This window comes from Lygodium microphyllum, chromosome 4 (genome assembly GCF_053477565.2).
Source record: "Lygodium microphyllum isolate KBCC chromosome 4, Lygodium_microphyllum_v1.1.10, whole genome shotgun sequence".
NCBI lineage: Eukaryota > Viridiplantae > Streptophyta > Polypodiopsida > Schizaeales > Lygodiaceae > Lygodium > Lygodium microphyllum.
The window spans coordinates 159,669,627-159,693,526 of record NC_141138.1 but is presented as its reverse complement, the minus strand read 5'-3'; positions in this window follow the sequence as shown (position 1 = coordinate 159,693,526).

Sequence of the window (23,900 nt, the reverse complement as noted above, 5' to 3'; positions counted from 1 at the left end):
GCAACTGGGAGACAACATCAACAACTATCAGAATGTGAGGTTTGGTTTAAAGGTATCTAGATCTCTAACCATATCGTATTCCGTAATAGGATCCACTGGCTTCTCTAATCGGTTAGGGAATGGGGCAACACCCATTTTCATTTTCCCTCTTTCTTCCAACAGAGGCATCATAGGAACTTCTTCTGCCACTTGTGGCACTTCCTCCTCTTCTATCTCCTAGACCTCTGGTCCTATCTCTATAACTGTCTCTATAACTCTCTGTGGCACTGTAGTGCTCTGTATGGCACTGTCAAGCTATGTTCTGTTCTGTTCTTCTGGTGGAAGATTGAACTTCACTATTCTGGCAGGAGGATTATTTTCTTTCTGGATAGGTGGTTCCTTCTTCTTTACACGTGTGATGGCAACAACTTCCAATTCCACTAAATTGGAGGTAGGCTCTTGGGCCTTGGTTGGACTATCAGTAGCATTGTTTTTCACTGGGGCTGGGCTTGGACAATCTTTTGCAATGTGTCATTCTCCTTTACATCGACTGCATAAGGGCTTGTAATCCACTGACCTTCTGGGATTTGGACAATTTGGTGAGATGTGTCCCTTTTCTCCGCATCTGTAACACTCCACTTCTGTTCTCTGACCACCGCCAGACTGTCTTCCTCTGTAACTTTGAGAGGGAAATCTTCTGGGTCCGAAATTAGGACCAAACTCTCTAGGCTTGGGTCCAATATCCTGTGTTGTCATTTTGGATTCCAACAAGTTGAATCTTGCGTCTTCTTCCTTTCTCCTCTTATCATGCATCTCCTTCAAAGAGCAAATATCCTCTGTATGGTTCTTCCGCAAACAGTAGGAACAGAAGGCTGCAGGAATGGTTGGTTTTCGTGTACATTCAGTGGCTAAATGGCCTGCTTGATGACTTTGAATGATGATTTATAGAAACGCATTGCTATACGAGTTCTCTCACAAGATTGTAGCTTAGGCCCTTGTGAGAGATTCTCCTAAGAAAAATTCTCAAAAAAAGTAGCTTTGCCTTAGATTGTAAATCATTGTATATAAGTTGACATGGAGATGGTTGACAAAAATTTGTACATGTATTTGATAGTAAATAGATATTTTCTTCAATATCCTTGCATTGTATATTCTTCTCTCTCCTCATTGATATATGTTAAAAAAATATTATAAATATTTATTAATAAAAAAGTATGGTAGTTCAATATCTTCAATATGGTAGTCCAATATCTTCATTCTGTAAATCCTTCCTCACTTGAGGTAGCATACATGATGGTCTAATCTTTAGGATTGCAATAATGTCCTCATTGTACCAAATATCAAGATCCACTATATGATCTTTGCTAAAATTATCAAGATTTTGGTCTAAAGTGACCAGACTACTGCCAACATAATGCCATCTACTATAATAAAAGCTAAGGATGAAATTTTGAGTAGCAATCATATATTTACAAGCTATAGAGTCTTGATCTATCTTACATATAATTTTTTCTTCTGTCCTAGTATCCCATCTCTCATCAACAAATTGTATAACATGATGATATGTTAGTCTCTTCACTAAAAGCATAGCCTTGGATTTTCTTATCTCATCATTAGAAAAGAAGTCAACAAATATATTAATAGGCATAAACAAAGTAACTTTGCTTAGCCTACTTGAGATACTAGGTTTTAATGCTCTTTGTATCTCAGAAAATATTTTACATCTATAATCCTCACTAGTAGCTGGACTTGGCAAAGGCCACTCAAAGCTTGAAAAATCTGGCAAAGGAAGGGGGGATATTGATCCCCATTGGCTACACTGCACGGGGACAATATAAGAATGGTCATAGAAGAATATTCCATTCTCTGCAAGCTTTGTCTTCTTTCTACCTTTGAATATCTCTTCTCCAATCAAGCCATGCATTACATCAATCACATCAACAATAGACTTGAACGGTTGCCATTCCTCAAGATTAGAGGGATAGACATCTACAAGACAAATGAACAAATGCTATAATGGAAAACCTTATGCCAAGTTCAAGAAAAGAAAGACTTTAAGAATCAAATCCTTACAATTCAGTTTATGCATTGGAAGATTTGAACCTCCAAGTTCCAAATATAGCTCTCTACGCATAAACACATGTTGCACCAGAACCTCTTTTATGCTATTCTTATTTACTCCAAGCTTGAAATCTCAGATTCTACCCTTTCAAGTAGCATAGATAAACGAGCTCTCATATCTTTGCCTTTTCCCTTGTTTTGCATATTGCATGGTGATTCAACTACCTTTGCTAATGATTGTATGAATCCATCTTCCACCTTTTTGGAATGAGCTAAATACTGATATGGATGTGATTTGGGAGCTCCTATTAGTCTAGAGCACTTGCTTTCTATCTCCTATAAGACATTTTTGAAACCTCAAAACTCTCCTAATGGCCTCCATCAATCAATGCATATGCTATAAAGCATCTTTTAATCCATATGCCAATCTCTAGGGTTCCAAGATCTAGGAAGGCATTAGCCACATCCATTTCCTTCACAGGCTTCTTGTCAATATACTTTTGAATTTTTTTCGAAAACTAGGAGACAACATCAACAATTGTTAGAATGTTAGGTTTGGTTTAAAAGTGTCTAGGTTTTTAACCAAGTCATATTCTTTGATAGGATCCACATGCTTCTCTAATTGGCTAGGGAATGGAGCCACACCTACTTTTATCTTTCTTTTTTCTTCTAGGAGTGGCAACATCTACACTTCTTCTCCTTGAGGAGGTTCTTTAGCATCCTCTATCTCTTGGATCTCTAGTATTGTCTCTGCAACTGTCTTTGTGGCTCTGTAGTGCTCTGTATACTACATTGTTCCATGATGCACTATTCTATTTCTCCCTAGGAAAGTTGAACTTCACGGTCTTAGAAGAGGGAATGCTCTCTTTTATAACTGTGGGTTCTTCTTTCTTTGCACACATTATTGTAGCAACCTCCAATTCCACCAAATTGAAAGCAGGTTCTTGGGTCTTTTGTTGTGTATAAGGAGTAGCTTTCATAGGAGTTGGACTTGGATAGTCTTTTGCAGTGTGGCCTTCTCCTTTGCATAGACTATATAAGGGCTTATAGTTCATGGAATTCTAGGTTTTGGACAGTTTTGTGAAATATGACCCTTTTCTCCACATCAACAACACTTCACTTCTGATATTTAGCCATCGCTAGACCATCGTTCTTTGTAACTTTGAGAGGAAAACCTCCTTGGGCCGAAATTAGGATCGAACCCCCTAAGCTTTGGTCCAATGTCTTGTGTTGTCATTTTGGATTTAAATCTTGTTTCTTTATCTTTCTTTCTTCTTTTGTGCATCTTCTTCAGAGAGAAAATATCCTATGTATGGTTCTTCCTTAAACAGTATGAACATAAGGCTCTAGGAATGGTTGGTTTTTTGGTACATTCAGTGGCTAAATGTCCCACTTGATGACACTTTCCACACCATGTATTAGAACACATCACATCTCTTCCAGCTCTCGTATGAGTGGATATATTAGTGGTATTCATCTTCAACATTTGTAGATAGCTGTTTTGTAATCACATCCATAAGATCCTTCTTTATGCTTGCAAATGAATTGGACAGGTAGCCCTTCAGGTTTTCACCTCCTGCAGTGCTTGTAGTAGGGTTTTGGGAAGCTTCTATAAGTGAGCTCCTGACGAAGTGGCTAGTAAATAACACAGTAGCAAAGTAAAGCATTGTGGCATTAGCAATATCCCTACTAGCAGGGTTAGGAGTCAACCAAGGCTCTAAGAGACAATAAAAAATTCTTATGGTGGTGAAGCAACGAGACAAATACCAAGCAAACGATGACCCATATAGCTTTGTGGAGTACAAACAGGTCTGTGAGGCCAATGGTCTCACCGATTCTACTCAACACTCCCAAGCTTTCAAACTATGCTTAGGCAACAAAGGCAGTACCTAGTACACGAGTTTGGATATTACAGAGCGTGTCAACTTGAATGGCTTGAAAAATCTCTTCATTAAGAGATTTTCCAAACTTGGGAGCTCTGATAACCTGTTATTAGTGTGACTCATGAACGTCAAGTAGAGAGAGAAAGAGGATATTCAAGATTATGTGACCCATGTGAGGAGCCTCTTTAAGAGAGTCCCTATGAGCGAGAGCCCAACTGAAAGAGTGGTATACATGGTAATCATCAACAGAATACAAAGTGAAGAGCTCTACAAAGCCTTGGCTGACAACTTGAGCTTACAACGAGATGCACTGGCAAGGATCTTTAAAGAAGCTACTAGAGTGGATGACCAACTCAAGAAAAGAAGCTCTAAAGGTTCGAATCAAGAAGAGTCTAGTGCCAGGAGTTTTGAGAGGGCCTAAATGCTAAGTGAGAGAGCAGGCCCAAGTACAGAGAACAAAGGGAAGGGTACAGATTTGAGACAAGAGCTAGTAGAGATTAGGATGGATATAGCCAAACTGCAAGAAATGATGAGACGGCCAACCCGCCCACACATTTAATGCATGCATTGTAGCATAAACCACTTGGCAGCTGAGTGTCGGGACCCTAGGTCACAACCTTGCACTAGTTGTGGTAGATTCAACCATGATACCATGCACTGTTGACTACCTCAGAGACTCCCATACCCGCAGCCTTACGGTCAATCCTACCTTGCGAATAGACCATTGAACTTATTTGGAAGGGGAGCCCCATTGGCCCTCTTGGCACCTAATGACTCTAAGCCATCCATCCCTAGGATGGAAATAAATCCTACAGGTATCCTTAGACCACCTAGACCCTATGTGACCCACCCAACCACTGAGTGATACTCTAGTCCATTATGTGGACGAGCCTAGCGGCGACAAGCCTTATGTAAACCCATACGTGTCATACAATGAGAAAGGCAATGCAGTCCTTATGGACTACTGACCAGTACCGATGATGGCATTAGGTAGAGGGAGAGGCAGAGGCCTAGGAGCATAGACCCAATAGCCAATCGTGTGTTGAACTTGAGGTCACCCAATACACATTTCTTTGCACTGCCTCTAGAGGAAGCAAGAAAATAGTGATAAGGCTGACTTGAGATGCATTGAGTGTGGAATCACTCATATCTTTGTCGATTGTCCTAAGAGGAGACCATTCTCTAGTTTGGCAAACAAGCCATCGGTTCCATTGGGGTTGTTCGGTGTCGAGACACTCGATGCTAAGGCCACACTTATCCCATTGCATGTCATGACCCGCGCGCAAAAGATGCAAGTTGGCATATCATTGCCAGGGCCTAGCAACCTTGATGCAACCTCAGTTGAAAAGAAGAGTCGAAGACGAAGGAAGAAAAGACCATACGCTAAGGTCACCCTCAAAACCGAAAGGGCCATAACATTGCCTATTGAAAATAAAGTCATTAATGCAGAGGAAGAAACATCGGATCCATGGATGGCTGAAAAGGGAAGTGCTAAGGTTGGGGAGTACTCCAACCCAAAGCGCCAACTCGAAACCATCAAGAAGGTGAAAGAGTGGGTAAAGGAGGCATAGGAGCACCCAAAAGACGTTGAGTCCATACTAGAAGATGAGATTGATAATTTCTCAAGCATAAGCGCACCAGTCTCTCTCCCACAACCAAAATCAAGGGAGGCGATGGCAGCACAAATAGGGTTGCCTAGACAAAGTCTAAATGCTCCAGGCCAGCAAATCAATCAAGGCCATTGGCCAAGAACCATAGAATTAGGAGAAAGGCAAGCGGTTAGCAACCTTCTTAATACAATGGTGACCACCTCTGTGACTCTATTAGGCTTAGGCAACCTACTCAAGCAACATCCAACATTATGGTAGGAGCTAAAATAGTGGGTCAAGAAATCAGATGAGCTAGTTACCATAGACTTGCCTGAGCCCAATGGAGAAATGCAAATATCGAGTCTGATGCTACACTCCATGCCTAAATCCTTGCATGTTAATGCTTTTTGGAAAGGCACAAAAATGCATGTAGTTCTACCAGTCCTAGCTTTGGGAGAAGTCACAAGAAAGGGAATCGTAGACACGGAGGCAGGAGTGAGTGTACTAAGCCATGCAGTACTCCAAACTTGGGGTAACCCACCGGTCAAGTGTGCTAGGTTCAGCGTCACACTAGCTAACAGAATGAAGGTAAAACCATTAAGAGTATTGAAAAATTAGCCAATGAAGATCATTGGAATCCAATTCTCTTTTGAATTTATAGCCATGAAGGGAGTGGACTACGACATCCTGCTAGGCCAACCTTGGATGCGCAACGCAAGAGTCGTAGAAGATTGGGGCAATGGTCTCATCTTCTTAGGCAATCAATTAGAGGTTGTAAGAGTAGAGATGGACACTTGGAAAACTATGCCGGTTGACCTAGATGCCATCTCCACCATGCTAAAGGGTGATGGCTAGATTAGGAGATCCTATGGGGCCCTTACCAAGTATATCCTGTGCCCTGAGGACGAGCAAGACTAGATGCATGTTCTTGCTACCATCGACCTACAGTTCTCGGACACAGAGGAGTATGAACAAGCCATCAAGGCAACTGGCGAGCCCAAGGACACACCCTCGGTGCCAATTTGCATGACAACTGGAAGCCTATGTGGAAGACCCAACCCTATTACATTCCGAGTCTCGAACAATAGATGAGATCTCTTGGAGATCCTAGGATACCTGATCAACAAGCTAGCTAGCAATCTAGTAATGAATCTTAAGCCACTCCAAGATCTCTTAGACGAGTCTGCATGGCGATGGTCTAAGATACATGATTTAAACTTGAGGTACAATTGGGCTTTAATCCTAGACCAGCAAGAAGAGATATATCAGAACTTGAAGAATGATGCGCAACTAAACAGAGTCAGCTCTGACGATGAATATGAGGACTGTTGTTCCTTCAGTAATGAGAGCAAAAGGGAAATGGATACTATAGAATACAACATTGGGGGATGTATAATTGAACAAATAGGAGTGGATCCCAAACCATGCAAGCAAAGCACCCTTGGAGTAGAGAAAGGAGTTAGGCAGAACAAGGACTACGATTGAACTTGGCTGAAGCACACAGGCGTAATCAACTATGAGTAGGTAGGCCTAACCCAACCAAGTGATGCACCACTGTTGCGAACGGACTCACCTTCTAAGCTACGACCACCAGGAGAGAGATCCTCTTTTAGCGAAGATGGAGAGTTTGATTCCGAGTCGGAAGTTAGCTTAGATAGTGATCCTGAAATACGTTGACCTCCCAAGACTAGATGTACCAAGAGGGACCTACCCATCCACCTAAGACATCGATGGTTAAGGGAGGAACGATGGAAGATGCCTAAAGAAATGCAAATAGAAGAGAAACAAAAACCACAAGACTACTAAAGGGATTCACGAAGTTCAAAAAGGGAGATAGGGTGGTGATCTTGCTGGGAGACAAACAACAAGGGCAAGCAAGCAAACCAATCAAGGGACTTGCCAAGGTCAAAGAGGTCAACTTAACCAGGGAAGGAGAGATCCCACGACCTATCTGTATAGCAGATGACTTGGCTGAGAAAGAGTGAAGCAAGTCTCGTTACTCTCTTGTGAGAATATATAGACATCTTTGCTTGGTCCCTAGAAGAGCTCAAAGGGGTAGACTCAAGTGTGGTGACTCACAAGATACCCATGACACCTGATGCAACACCGATCAAGTAGCGATCGTATCCCATGAATCCAAAGCACGTCCATGCTGTCAAGGAAGAAATTGATAAGCTAATGAGAGCAGGATTCATCTACAACACACGGACTGGGTTTTCCCCATGGTCATCCTATTAAAGAAGAATGGAAAGATTAGAGTGTGTGTCAATTACAAGAAGGTAAAAGCAGCTACGAAGAGAGATAATTACCCACTACCGTACACTGAGCACATGCTCAAGAGAGTGGTTGGCAAAGAGGCCTGCAATTTTTTGGATGGCTTCTTTGGATATAATCAGGTGCAAGTGCATCCTAACGATAGGCATAAGACCACATTTGCCACAGAATGAGACATCTTTGCCTATGTAGTCATGCCTTTTGGGTTGACTAACACGCCGGCCACCTTCCAATGACTGATGTGTACAATATTTAAAGACATGCTGACTCACAATTGTGGTGGCCTACTCTCTTTCGAGATGCAACACGATTTGTGAAGCATTGTGATGATTGCCAACAAACTAAAGTTCCTATCCGTAAAGATCACATGGAGCTAACCCCAATTATTGCATGACAACCCTTTGAGAAATGGGGGATTGATTTCATCAGACCCATTAGTCCCGCGACACAGTATTCACAAGCCAAATATATCATCATGGCTACCAACTATCTAACAAAATGGACAGAAGCACGAGCTACAAGAAAAAATGACGCTAGGACCACTGCCAAGCTCTTATGGGAGCAGGTGATCTCACGGTTCGGCTACCCCATTGAACTAGTCACCGACCAAGGCACACACTTCATCAACGAAGTGATAGCTCACCTCCTATCCTCCTTCCTAACCATCCATAAAAAATATTTCCCTTATTACCCTCAGGCAAATGGTCAAGTTGAGTCCACAAATAAGATCTTAGTAAACGTCTTGACCAAAGTCATCTCTGCCTCGTGTAGTGATTGGGATAATAAGTTAATGGCGGCCTTGTGGGCCTATCGTATGACTTACAAGATAGCTATAGGACCAAATCCCCTTTAGGTTGACTTATGGTACAGAGGCAATTCTACCCTTGGAGTTCTTTGTCCCTAGCCTCAGGTTAGCCCTGCAAGAAAGATGGGATGGAAAGGAGGCATGGACAGAACGCCTAATTGAGCTCAAATGCTTATCGGAAACCCGACTTCTAGCCACCCATGCGCTAATTTGCGAGAAGGCAAGACAAAAAGCTAGTTTGACAAGCATGTCAAGTAGCACAACTTTGAATAGGGTGACTTAGTATTGCTCTACTAAGTCAAATGACATAAGAAAAACCTAAAGTTTCGGGGCTACGACCTTTTAAGGTTTGAACCATTAGGTGAATTGGAAAGGTAGAACTCAAAACCCTAAAGGGTGAGGGCATAGGCTTCTTCAATGGTAGCCGCATAAAGAAGTACTTTACTCCCATGCACCCATTGTATGAGCCCCCAATGTTGGCATCTCATGTCCATGTACACTAGCCACTATCATTGAGATGCACGGTGACGATGAGGAACTAGTAGAACCAGCTTACCTAGGCATGATGGTCACTACTAAGCACACATACACCATCAACATGTTGATCTATGAGGGAGCTGATTTTAATGTCTTAACACATGACCATTGGACCCAAATTAGCAGACTGCAATTGCATCCCACTAATGCTAAGCTCAGCCCTTATAGAGGCCAACCCTATACACTTTTGGAAAAGTGCAAGGTTACAATTTCTATTGAGTCTGAAAGCATGCCGATAATCTTCTATGTGTTGCCCAATGCTAAGGGTGTAGGCACAGAATCACTGTTAGGATGAACCTTTAAGAAGTGAGATCATTGTATTGTCGACTACAAGTCGCAACATATCCACCTAGCCATAGGCAACATCTGAATAGTTACATCTTTTAGCAAGGCCAGCGTGACTCCTTCCAAGTCCACAAGGCCACCATCAAGTCTAAGGAGGGGGTGCCTAACCATCACAACTCACCAAACCTCAATGCCGACAACCCGCTAAACCCAATATTGAAGCCAAGAGACCCCAGTTCAAATGGGTGCCTAAACATCATGGACTCATGGAGCTAAGGGCCCACACTTGAAACCTAGGAGCCCAAGACAAAATCGTAATTATCGACACATGGTCAAGCTGCGATGGGTGTCTCCAAAGCCTTATTGCAAGCGCAAGGCTATTATGAGGGTAACCCCTAGATTTGGCTCCCTAAAGCAACCAACCAAAAGTCCTACTCAAACACCACCCTTGAGCTTGGCCACATGAAACACTGATTTAGAGACACTCGGGCCACAAGAGAATTGGGCCACTAAGTCCATAGAATTGCCAAAACCTAGATCAGGAGTGCCTAAACCAATCTATCATCCAAAATAACACCTTGCTACCAATAAAATGCCCAAATATAAAGTTGATGGTATCCCTCAAACCTCCAAAACATCTAGTAGCATGACAACCGCAACCACAATCAAACTCATCAAACATGCTACCAAGCTACAACCTTAGAGGCAAACCAAGCTGTGACCATTAGCTGATGAACTCTCTACTTCTGTCAAATCTCAACCACCTACTAGCCTTAGGCCCTCTTATGAGTGGCGATCAATTCTAGCTATGGCCGATGACTTAGTTGAAAATACAAGGGATGACTTGGTTGCTTGCCTTAGACGCTTAGACATGACTTTCATATCACTTGCTAAGAGCTATGACCGCTTAGACTTGGGACTCTTAAACAAACCTGTAGCAACGGAAATATGGACGCTCCCTTGTTCTTGGGAAGAATCAGAATTTGTGTTCGTCAAATCTTCTGAAGCAGCTGCGGAGTTGATTGCCACCGAGGTTTCTCACGAAAAAGTGCAATGACAATACCCCATCACTTCATATGACAAGTGCGTAGCCTATGCCAACGATAAAAAGATAGAAGACTTGAAACAGCTTGTAGCCAACAACTCCCATTTCTTGAAAAATTTGTACACTCTTCGCCTCCAAAGGGAGCTCGAGGGATGTCAGGTCATGACAAATATCAAGCAACAACATGCAATTAAAACATCGGAATATGACGACCCAACTTATGTTGCTCCAACCTCTTATAGTGTATTAACGACCATTCATGCCCGACCCATGGAAGAACATATTCAAGAACACCCCAACTTAGATCTCATCCTTACCAAGGAGGAGCTGCACATTGCTAGTCACATGGACTCTTGTGACTTCTTGCTCGATGTCCTTACTTACATCACCCAGCTTGGCATCCAACCTTTCGACATGGACTAATACGCTCACATGGAATATAATCCAAACTTCTATGCTTGGCTCATGCGGAAGTAACACACTATACCCATGTGTAACATGTCCTTTACACTCTTACCTTCAATCCTAAGAAGGATTCTTCTCAATTCCAAGGGGAAGGGGATAAGAGTAAGGTAAGGCAAAGGTAAGGGTAAGGTAAATCAAACCAAACACACAAGGAAAACAATAAAGGAAAGATACACGTTGGTAGGATGGAACAACTTGTGAGTGCGAAAAAGGTCAATAAAATTTGAAATCAATAGACTAATTGAAAGAAAAGTCAATTTTTGTACTCGAGCACTTTAGTTCAACAAATATGTAATTGTTCCCTTTTGTTTGTGATTATTTTGAATAACATTAATGGCGAATATGGTTCCATGGTAGGCATCCATCATGGCAGGCCAAGAAAAGCCTGGCAAATTGCATTTTTCAGAATAAGAATAAGCAAAATATGGACTTTCAATGGAAACATGAGTCTTTAACTAATTCAAGTTCTTAGAAGACATGGCCATTGAAGAACGGACTGTGAGATAGATCATCGAGCAATGCAATCTCTCTGTAGAAATATGTGGAAGTAGTAGGCCAGGGGGTGGACTACTTCCACTGGACTTTTCACACGAACCGCAACACCGTAAAGTGTGCATGAGGGAGAGGAAACTCTTCAGGTGTAGATTGGTGGAGCTGGTGGAAAAGGCATTGGGCTTGATAAACAAAGTAGAGAGGAAGCCAAAGAGAGATGTATATGCCTTGCTAGGAATGGACAAGGTAAAGGTCCACACCAAAGACAGCATCAGCTTGGTGGATATCCCAGATCCCGAAGTCCAACTCTAAGCTAAGATGGTGCACGCCTTGTTTTCTAGTCAGAGGTACAACACCATCATGAGCCACATTAATGTTCCCTTGCTAGAGAGCATTGCAGCAAGGTCGCTGGATAAAGTGAACCTCAATGGTTTTGTAAGGAAGACCATTGAAATCTTGGTGAAGGCTTTGGCAATGGGAGGATAGCCTGTCGGAGGAGAATCTCCCACCACCAAGGCTAAAAGGAAAGCTTCATCTTCAAAGGCTGCAACCATTGGATTCGGTGGGATCCTCACTATGATTATCATGGAAGCCTTGGGAAAAAGGTAGAAAGAAGTAGGAGAAGGAGTAGATGAAACGACAAGTAGGTTGTCACCTCACCAGGAACAGGGGGTGCAGTCCAGTGAAAGGACACTAAGTGAGGAAGAAGAAGACAAGGACCAAGAAGAGAATATTAGCCAGGGGAAGGCTAAGAAGATAAAGAAGAAAATTGCGCTAAGAAAGCAAGAAGAGGAGAGGAGAAAACAAAAGAAGGTGGACTTGTAGAAGGCTCGTAGGAATTCCAAAAAGGCCGAGGAAAGAAGGAGAAAGCAAAAAGAGGAGGAGGAGGAGTTGAGAAAAAGGAGGAGGAAGACATGGCCCTCACCATGCGTAGGTCCATTGAGCAACAGTCTAGGCAGAATGAGCCAGAACCTATGAGCCCAATTAGAGAGGAAGGGCCGAGTTCAAGCACCCATGTGCTAGTTCATGTATCCTGCAGTGCAAGAAGGTAAGGGAAAGGCCCCAATCACCCCCATTCCCACTCTCTTGACGCCTGCCACCACCACCACCATCTCCACTCCAAGTTCTATGACCCAGGTGGACACCAACAACTTAATGGTTTGGGTCTAGTACTTTGTAAATTAAGAAATGGGCCAAGGAGCAAGAGAAGAAACCCCATGGTAGAAACCAAAAGATCGACTGCGAGACAGATGTTAAGTCGAGGTAAGACCCTAAGAGGCAAAAGGTGGCAGGCTTCACAACCTCCATCCCCGCAATAGAGAGACCACCCAAAGCCAAGGAGGAGAAAAAAATCACGGTAGTAGAGCTCGAAGCCAAAAAAGAGGCCATGGCTACATCCTAGTTGTAGAAAACACGCCAAATAGCCATGGCGCAAAGAGAAGTTCATGAGATAAAGGAGTAGCTACAAGCTAAGAAAGAGATAGAAGCGGAATGGCAGGCATGATTGAATGAAGAAATCGAGGCCATATGACGGCACAATGAAGAGATTGTGGCATGCTACAAATATTTGCAAGCTAAAACGGAGAAAACCACTAAAGCCACAAAAGAATTGGAGGAGGTGAGGGAGGAAAGAGCTTGCAGGTATGAAAGAGAGGCAAAGAAACTAACCCAAGAGACTGCCTCAGCATAAAAAGAGCAGCAAAAGCTAAGGACAAAAATGGAAGATCAAGAACAAAAGCTAACAGTGCTAGCTCAGAGGCAGGGTGAAAACCTCAAAGTTATGAATAAGAGGGGAAAAGAATGGGCTAACCAGAATGAAAAAGAGTAAAAGTCTTGGCACGCTATCTCGCTCAAGTCGAAAAGGAAAAAAATCTGAAAGTAGAGAGAAAGCTACATAAGTGAGCTTCCAAACCCAGCAACGCACCATCTTGGATATCCTATTGGACGTCACCCAGGTAGAGGAGGGAGAGTCCATAGATGTAATGAAAAAGAATCTAGCAAACAGTGAAAAAGGCTGTCTGGTGTATTGCTGTGCACTACAAGTCGAGGATTGCAGAAGATTTACTTGCTGTTTGGTATTAGTTTTGTAATAATGGCAGAGAATAGTGGAAACCCCATCATTGAGAAGCTTGACAAGAACAACTACTCTTCATGGAAGTTCCGTGTCACAAACTTCCTTATTGGAAAATGCCTCTACGAGTTTGTGTCAGGTGAAGAAAAGGAGCCAGAGGTGAGTGATCCTCCAACTGCAGGAGACTAAGGCACGGAAGGAATGGAATGCAAAAGACAAAAAGGTCATGTATTGGTTGTCTGCAGTAATTGACAATAATATGCTGGGATATATTAGAAATGCAGAGAATTCATATGCAGCTTGGACCATACTTGAAAGTATGTTTTTACTAAATACAAAGGCACAAAAGATTCAACTCAAGCAAGAGTTGAATACATTGAAGAAAGGGAAGATGTCTATCAATGACTATGCACTGAAGGTAAGGAGCATTGCAGATGCATTGGCAGCAATTGATGCAATGCCTGATGATGATGATTTGGTATCGTCTACCTTGGGTGGACTTAACAATGAAAAGGCTTGGAAGTATTTTGTAACTTCCGTATATGTCAGAAATCCATTTCCAGATTTTGATGAGTTGGTCTCCCTTATGGTCACTGAAGAGATCAACATGCAAAGTGAGACATCTGAAAGAAGTGGTGAACAAGTCCAAGCTTTCTACTCCACTTTAGAAAGGGGACGTGGCAGGTTCTCTTCGAGAGGCCGTGGTACATGACGTGGTAGTGACAACCAACAAAACAAATTGAATCAGTAATTTAGCGATATGCAAGTTTCAGGAGGTCGTGGTAACTTTAGAGGCAAGGGGAGCTTTAGAGGAAGAGGTGGATGGAAAAACAAAGGTTCTAACAACTCTGGTATTGTGTGCCACTACTGTGGCAAAACAGGTCATATTGCAGCCCAATGTTATGCTAAGAGAGATGATATCCGCAGTGGTAAGTTGCAGCAAGGAAACTATGCATCGTCTTCACGATAGAATGAAGACAAAAATGAACATCTGTTTGTTATGCAGCATATGCTGAATGCTGTTACAGAAAAGGGAACACATGATGATGTTTGGTATGTTGATTCAGGTGCATCCAATCATATGACCAACCATACAGAATGGTTTGGAGAGATACAGAATTTGCAGAATGTAGGTTATGTGCAGACGGGTGATGACTCATGCCACCCAATTTCACACATTGGAAAAGTTCCCTTGTCCTTGCATGATGGTAAGACAAAGAGTCTTTCAGATGTATTACATGTGCCATCTATTACAAAGAACTTGGTGTCAGTCGGTCAAATGGTAGAGCAAGGGCTGCAAGTCAGATTTAATGCAAAGGGCTGCTTTGTAGAAGATTTCAATGACAAGTGCAGGTTGGTAGCAAAGGGAAGTAGAGTTGGACGTATGTTTACTCTGGACGCTGGAATTCCTACTATGAATGCTGCTATGTATGCCAAAGGAAAATGTGTTGTTGCAGACATTGAAATTTGGCACAAACGCATTGGACATGCAAATGTACAAAGGCTAAAATTAATGCAGTCCAAAGGGTCGGTTGCCTACATTTAGAGTTGCAGAATTTCAGAAAGTATGTGAAGCATGTCAGTTTGGTAAGCAGGCAAGACAACCTTTTTCACATGATAGAGATGTAAGCAGAAATATCCTTGATGTTGTGCATACAGACATTTGGGGGCCTACACAAAATATATCTCTTGGAGGCAGTTCATACTTTGTCACATTCACTGATGATTGTTCTAGAGAGCTGTGGGTATATTTTATGAAGGAAAAGAGAGAAGCATTTGAGCACTTTAGAACTTTCAAGGCTGTAGTTGAAAGAGAAACAGGCTTGAAAGTAAAGTGCTTGAGGTCAGATGGAGGGGGAGAGTACCTCTCAAATGAGTTCAGTGATTTTCTGAGGTCTCATGGGATAAAGAAACAGTTCACATGCAGGTATACCCCACAACAAAATGGGGTTGCAGAAAGAAAAAACAGGCATATTGCAGAAGTTGCACGCGCCTTGATGGCTGAAAAGAATATACCTAAGCATTTTTTGTCTGAGGCTGTTCATACTGCTGTTTATATTATGAACAGAACTCCCACAGCTGCAGTTCATGGTATGACCCCCGAAGAATGTTTTACAGGTAAGAAGCCTGATGTTTCACACTTGAAAGTGTTTGGCTGCATTGCGTATGTTCATGTGCCAGATGAGTTATGGAGAAAACTGGATCCAAAGGCTAAAAAGTGTATCTTTATTGGATACTCTTTAGAGCAGAAAGGGTATCGTTGTTACAACCCTATCACATGTAAGTTCAGAGTGAGCAGGGATGTCATCTTTGATGAAATGAGGAGTTGGTATGCATCTAGTGGTGATGCATTGGATGTTGATGATGATCATGATACTCATGTGCAGGCTGAAAAGCAAGAATCACAGACTCTTAGTGGACCAGAGATATCATCTAGTAGTCCTTGGTCTGGGAGACTAAGGAGTACCTCTATATCTTCAGGTGCATCTAGTAGCACTACAGGTAAAGATAAAGGAAAGAATAAAGTGTCAGAAGGCATTGATGCAATTCTTGATGGAGACTCTAGTGGCTCAGAGAGCTTAGATGATGAGCTTGGCATTCCTTCAGTTAGGACTCCAGGTGTGCAGAGAGTACACGTTAATGCAAAGACTCCATTGAGTGATCCAGTGGTACGCAGGTCTAGCAGGGTGAGATACCCTGTTAAAAGTTTTGGTTTTGAGGGTTATGCAGCTCACCATTATGCTTATATGGTGAAACTACTTGAGGATGTTGAGCCCACATGTTTTGAGGAGGCTGTTGGTCATGCTCATTGGGATGCAGCAATGGATGAGGAGATGGCTGCATTAGAGGCCAATAAGACTTGGGATCTAGTATCATTGCCGAAGGGAAAGAAAGCTATTGGATGTAAGTGGGTTTATAAGATTAAGCACAATGTAGATGGTTCTATTAGCAGGTACAAAGCTAGGCTGGTTGCAAAAGGCTATGCCCAAACATATGGCATAGATTATGATGAAACCTTCAGTCCAGTTGCTAGGATGGCAACTGTCAGATGTGTGATTGCTTTGGCAGCAGCCAAAGGTTGGAGGTTGCAGCAAATGGATGTAAAGAATGCCTTCTTGCATGGTGATTTGCAGGAAGAAGTGTATATGGATCAGCCAACAGGTTATGAAGATTTAGAGCATCCCACGTATGTGTGCAGGTTGAAGAAGGCACTCTATGGGCTCAAGCAAGCACCTAGAGCATGGTCTGACAAGATCAGAGAGTATCTTATCAATATTGGCTTTTATGTTTCTGATGCTGATCACTCACTTTATGTAAGAAAGGGAGAAGCAGGTTTGGTCATCATAGTTATCTATGTGGATGACTTGATTATTACAGGTGATAGTGATAGTGGGATTGCTGAAGTCAAGGGCTGTTTGAAGATGAAGTTTGAGATGAAGGATTTAGGTGAGCTAAGGTACTTCCTTGGCATTGAGGTGATCAGATGTGATGATGGTATATGGCTGTCCCAAAGACAGTATGGCTTGGATATGTTGTCCAAGTATGGTATGACAACATGCAAACCACTTTCAATCCCGTTGGAGCAGAATGTAAAGTTGAGTGCTGATGTTGGGGATAAGATAGAAGACCCTACTATGTTCAAGAGGATAGTGGGGAGTTTGATCTACATGACCATTACAAGGCCAGACTTGAGCTATGCTGTTGGTCTTGTGAGTCAGTTTATGCAAGTACCTAGAAAGCCACATTTGAATGCAGTCAGATGCATATTGAGATATGTAAAGTCCACATTACATTAGGACTTTTCTATGAGGCATGTACAGGTGTTTGGATACACAGATGCAGATTGGGCTGGTAGTATGTCTGATAGAAGATCTACCAGCGGATACATGTTCTCTCTTGGTAGTGCAGCAGTTGCATGGAGCAGCAAAAAGCAATCTACAGTTGCTTTGTCGAGTACAGAGGCTGAGTATAGAGGTGATGCTGTTGCAGCATGTGAGGTAGTATGGCTGCAAAAGCTATTGGCTGATTTGGATGTGCAGGTGGAAGGTCCAGTTGTCATTTATTGTGACAACATGAGCAATATACAGTTGGCTAGGAACCCTGTGTTCCATGCCAGGACAAAACATATTGAGGTACACTACCACTTTGTGAGAGAGAAGGTACTAGCATGTGAAATTGACTTGGTGTATGTCAGCACATAGGATCAGATAGCTAACATCTTCACGAAGGCATTGGGTACAGAGAAGCTTCAAAAGTTTCGAAGCTTACTTGGAGTTGCCGAGATGTAGTTGAGCTTGAGGGGGAGTGTTGAGATGACAAGCTCAACACATGCGGACATTGATGGACCGCCTGGTTAGATGGGTCCACACGTCTACACCTAGCACGTTGGTGGTCATTATGCATCTCACATGGCCACTGACTCATTACTTATTATATTCAGGTCATTACACCTATTTACAGTTGGCATAGTTATAGCGCCAGTCGACTAGTGTAGTCGGTTATGCATTGTTTGACTTAGTAGGCCACTTTCCTTTTATGTTGTATCTTATCTATACTTTGTGTACATTGTAAAGAGTGTGGAAGAAGAAGAAGAAATCAGCAAGAAAACGTTTTGATCTCCATCTCTCTTCTTGTCTCTTGAGTGAGCTTCTCCTTGTGCATTCTGTGTGTGTTCGGCGCAGCATCTTGAGCAACCCCCTCCACCACGCGATTCTTGACAGTTCATACTTTGTAACATTCATTGATGACTGTTCTAGAAAGCTGTGGGTATATTTTATGAAGGAAAAGAGTGAAGCGTTTGAGCACTTTAGAACTTTCAAGGCTGCAGTTGAAAGAGAAACAAGCTTGAAAGTAAAGTGCTTGAGGTCAGATGGAGGGAAAGAGTACCTCTCGAATGAGTTTAGTGATTTTTTGAGGTCCCATGGGCTAAAGAGACAGTTCACATGCAGGTATACCCCACAGCAAAATGGGGTTGCAGAAAGGAAAAATAGGCATATTGCAGAAGTTGGACATGCCTTGACGGCTGAAGAGAATATGCCTAAGCATTTTTGGTCTGAGGCTCTTCATACTGTTGTTTATATTATGAACAGAACTCCCATAGTTGCAGTTCATGGGATGACTCCTGAAGAATGCTTTACTGGCAAGAAGCCTGATGTATCGCACTTGAAGGTATTTGGCTTTGTTGCATATGTTCATGTGTCAGATGAGCTATGGAAGAAGCTTGATCCAAAGGAAGAAAAACGTGTCCTTATTGGATACTCTTTAGAGCAAAAAGGGTATCGTTGTTATAACCCTGTCACATGTAAGTTCAGAGTGAGCAGGGATGTCATCTTTGATTAAATGAGCAGTTGGTATGTATCTAGTGGTGATGCATTGGATGATGATGATGATCATGACACTCATGTGTATGCTGAAAAGCAAGAATCACGGACTCTTAGTGGACCAAAGACATCATCTGGTAGTCCTTGGTCTGGGAGACTAAGAAGTACCTCTACATCTTCAGGTGCATCTAGTAGCACTATAGGTAAAGACAAAGGAAAGAATAAAGTGTCAGATGGCATTGATGCAGTTCTTGATGGAGACTCCAGTGGCTTAGAGAGCTTGGATGATGAGCTTGGCATTCCTTCTATCAGGACACCAGGTATACAGAGAGCTCATGGTAATGTAAAGGGTCCATTGAGTGATCCAGTGGTATGCAGATCTAGTACGGTCAGATACCCTGTTAAAAGATTTCTTTTTGAAGGTTATGTAGCTCACCATTATGCTTATATGGTGAAACTAGTTGAGGATGTTGAGCCCACATATTTTGAGGATACTATTGGTCATATTCATTGGGATGCAGCAATGGATAAGGAGATGGCTGCATTAGAGGCCAATAAGACTTGGGATCTAGTATCATTGTCGAAGGGCAAGAAAGCTATCCGATGTAAGTGGGTTTATAAGATTAAGCACAATGCAGATGGTTCTATTAGTAGGTACAAAGCTAGGCTGGTTGCAAAAGGCTATGCCCATACATATGGCATAGATTATGATGAAACCTTAAGTCCAGTTGCTAGGATGGCAAACATCAGATGTGTGATTGCTTTGGCAGCACCCAAAGGTTGGAGGTTGCAGCAAATGGATGTAAAGAATGCCTTCTTGCATGGTGATTTGCAGGAAGAAGTGTATATGGATCAGCCAATAGGTTATGAAGATTTAGAGAACCCCACATATGTGTGCAGGTTGAAGAAGGCTCTCTATGGGCTCAAGCAAGCACCTAGAGCATGGTTTGACAAGATTAGAGAGTATCTTGTCAATATTGGCTTTTATGTTTCTGATGCTGATCACTCACTTTATGTGAGAAAGGGAGATGCAGGTTTGGTCATCATAGTTATCTATGTGGATGACTTGATTATTGTAGGTGATAGTGATAGTGGGATTGCTGAAGTCAATGACTTTTTAAAGAAGAAGTTTGAGATGAAGGATTTAGGTGAGCTAAGGTACTTCCTTGGCATTGAGGTGATCAGATGTGATGATGGTATATGGCTGTCCCAAAGACAATATGGCTTGGATATGTTGTCCAAGTATGGTATGATAGCATGCAAATCACTTTCAATCTCGTTGGAGCAGAATGTAAAGTTGAGTGCTGATGTTGGGGATGAGATAGAAGACCCTACTATGTTGAGGAGGATAGTGGGGAGTTTGATCTACATGACCATTACAAGGACTTGAGCTACGTTGTTGGTCTTGTGAGTCAGTTTATGCAAGTACCTAGAAAGCTACACTTGGATGCAGTCAAATGCATATTGAGATATGTGAAGTCCACATTACATTATGGACTTTTTTATGAGGCAAGTATAGATGTACAGGTGTTTGGATACACAGATGTAGACTGGGCTGGTAGTATGTCTGATAGAAGATCTACTAGTGGATACATGTTCTCTCTTGGTAGTGCAGCAGTTGCTTGGAGCAGCAAAAAGCAATCTACAACTGCTTTGTCGAGTACAGAGACTGAGTATAGAGGTGCTGCTATTGTAGCATGTGAGGTAGTATGGCTACAAAAGTTATTAGCTGATTTAGATGTGCAGGTGGAAGGTCCAGTTGTCATTTATTGTGACAACATGAGCAGTATACAGTTGGCTAGGAACCCTATGTTCCATGCTAGAACAAAACATATTGAGGTACACTACCACTTTGTGAGAGAGAAGGTACTATCAGGTGAGATTGACTTGGTGTATGTCAATACACAGGATCATATAGCTGACATCTTCACAAAGGCATTGGGTACAGAGAAGCTTCAAAAGTTTTGAAGCTTACTTGGAGTTGCAGAGATGCAATTGAGCTTGAGGGGGAGTGTTGAGATGACAAGCTCAACACATGCGGACATTGATGATGGACCGCCTAGTTAGATGGGTCCACATGTCTACACTTAGCATGTCGGTGGTCATTATGACTCTCACATAGCCACTGACTCATTACTTATTATATTCAGGTTGTTACACCTATTTACAGCTGGCATAGCTATAGCGCTAGTAGTCGACTAGTGTAGTCGGTTATGCATCGTTTGACTTAGTAGGCCACTTTCCTTTATGTTGTATCTTATCTATACTTTGTGTACATTGTAAAGTGTGTGGAAGAAGAAGAAGAAACCAGCAAGAAAACGTTTTGGCCTCCATCTCTCTTCTTGTCTCTTGAGTGAGCTTCTCCTTGTGCATTCTGTGTGTGTTCGGTGCAGCATCTTGAGCAAGTCCCCCCACCACGCGATTCTTGACTCTATCTTCATTGTACTAAATTGTTGAAAAGAGAATGTATATTGTAGTTCTTCTTCATGCCTAGGCTGAAATAGGTAGCTATATTCATAGGCAAGGAAGGGCAAGACTCATCTTGTATCAATTGAAGTTTAGCTCCTTTTTGCAATTCATCCATCTTTGTGAGCATAAGTTTTGAGCTCTTAACCAATTTATTCAACCGTCTTATGTATAAATCTATATTTTCAAGATAAGCCAAAGTATACGAATAATTGAAGGATGTGAATGATCTGCTTGAACCCTCAAACACTCACTTATAACTACCTATCCCTTGAAGTCACATTCCCATCTATCTTGCCTAGTTTTCTTACTAAACCCCTGTGGTGACTTTCAACCCGACGCACTGCGACATCAGGACCTGAGAAAATCACTAGATGTCAAAGGAAAAAGTTAATATAAGTTATGCCACATAGGTACTTGGTGGTATCTGGTGCCAGCTGTTGGTCTAGGTCATTCATTTGGCAATAAGTGTCAGTGGTGACACTAGAGGAGTGGTGCTTAATGGTACCAATGCCAATATGATGATGGAAAGATGATGCATAGACACTCCAGAATGAAAGTTGCCTAGTCAATTTAATTATTGGCTTGTCAGATTATTTTTTCGAGCATCAAAATAATTATTAGACTAATTTTCAGTATTTAAAGACTAAAAATTAATATTTAAATATGAATAATGCTAGAAAAACCATTTCAAAAGGCTGACACTTTTCAAAAATGCCCATGCAAGATTGAAAAACGTCTTTATAGGTTGGAGAGGCATTTTTAGTGTATTCAACCTCAAGAGAGAGGGAGGAGATGTTATTGGTCTGATTTGCAACCGTTGGAGGACCTTCTGAGGCAACTGGGGGCAGGAGAAGATCAATCAATAGCAAGTGACAACATCTACATGCTATTGTGGTAGGGCAACATCTGCATTTGACTAATTTTTTGTCATTCTTCGAGAGACAAAACTTTGAATTTTCTCTCTCTACAGCTTTCTCTCTCATCTCCCAGTCATTTCACAAGCTTGCTCCGAAGATCTCAGCATTTTAACCCTTGGAGGTTGAGAAATTGTAAATTTCTTTGTTGCAAACCCTAATTTATAGCAGAAATGAGTGTTTAGCAGCAACGTCGAGAAGTGTGCCAGAAATTGGAAGCTCCAAGACTTGGATTTTCAAGGATGAAGTTGAATTTTAGCTAAATTCAGGTGGAGGACTAGCCAACCATTGAATTTGGAAAATTTCCATCATCTATGAAGTTGTTTAAGGCTAATTAAGTGCCAAAATCAAGGGGCAAAATAGATTGAAGACATGCTGGTCACTTTGAACACTAAGAGGAGTTTGCATTGTGAAGGGAATTAGGAGAATCCCATTGTAAATCAACTTCTTCTTCAATAAAGCTAAAGACATACTAAAAGGGGCGCCAATTTTGGGGCCAATCAAGTGTGCATTGTCCAAGATCAATAGGTAAATTTGTATATTTAGATTTGCATTTATTGTTTGCTACTATAATTAAGTTGTAATTAGGGAATTACCATCCATCCACAGAAGGAACATTGTTTATGAGTCCAAGGCCATCTTGGAACCTAATTCACTTGTGTAACATTCAATAATGTCAATGTCTTCATGAACTCACTCTTTCTCTTCTAACCTCCATAGCTTCTGCCTTAAGACATGTTCTAGATCCATGTTTTTACATGGTATTAGAGCCCAATCGGGCATGGTACTACCTATCCAGCCTCTCTTGGTTCCTCTCAACCTCAGTCCAGCTCACTGTCAGTCCATGACCTCATTTCTCAACCCAATATTCATTTGCCTTGTTTGGCAGCCATAGCCAAACTGGACCTGCAGCACTTGGAGCTTTCAAATCTTTCATTACAGGCCATATCTTTCCACAATTTCTTCTAGAGATCTGTTCCACAAGTCAGGGCGCAATGATTCATCACGTTACATCTCAACATTAACCTCTTTATAGGCTGACATTACAAGAATTCATTGTCGCTATCATAATTGTGTCATATCCATGTTCATACAGCTAGCATCACCTACATTCCGCCATTCTTCCTGCACATATGGGGATTTTGAATCCCTAGGTATAAGCTTATTTCCCACAAAGTATCACTCCAAATAGCTACACTATCGTATGTTGCAACTTGAAAATCAGGCTACTATAGAAACCCTAATTTTAACCATAGCCATCTTCAACATCAAGCTCTTGAAATTCTTCATTTTCTCTCTCTTGCCACTCAAATCATATTCCTACCACTTTGATCCACTGAATCTGAAGTTGTCCAACACTTTTTTTAGCATCAAATCAAGGAGGGGAGATTCTGAAAGTCTTAAGCTTCGAGCTACAAGCATCAGTATCTCTTGATACTATTCATCTACTGTATTTTGGCACTTGTGATTATCAAGTACATTCAAGATCAAGTCTTCTGCTACTAAAATTTGAGGATTTTGAAGTTGATGTACTGCTAATCCTCCAACTCCAGCATGGGCAAGGACTCTCCGACAATTCGCTTTAAAGGGGGCGGGTTTCACACTTGGCAGACCCGCATAAAGCTCATCCTAATTAAGAAGGGTCTTTGGGCCATCACCAATGGCAAAGAGAAGAAGCATTGTGATGTGGACCTTGTAGTCACTTGGTGT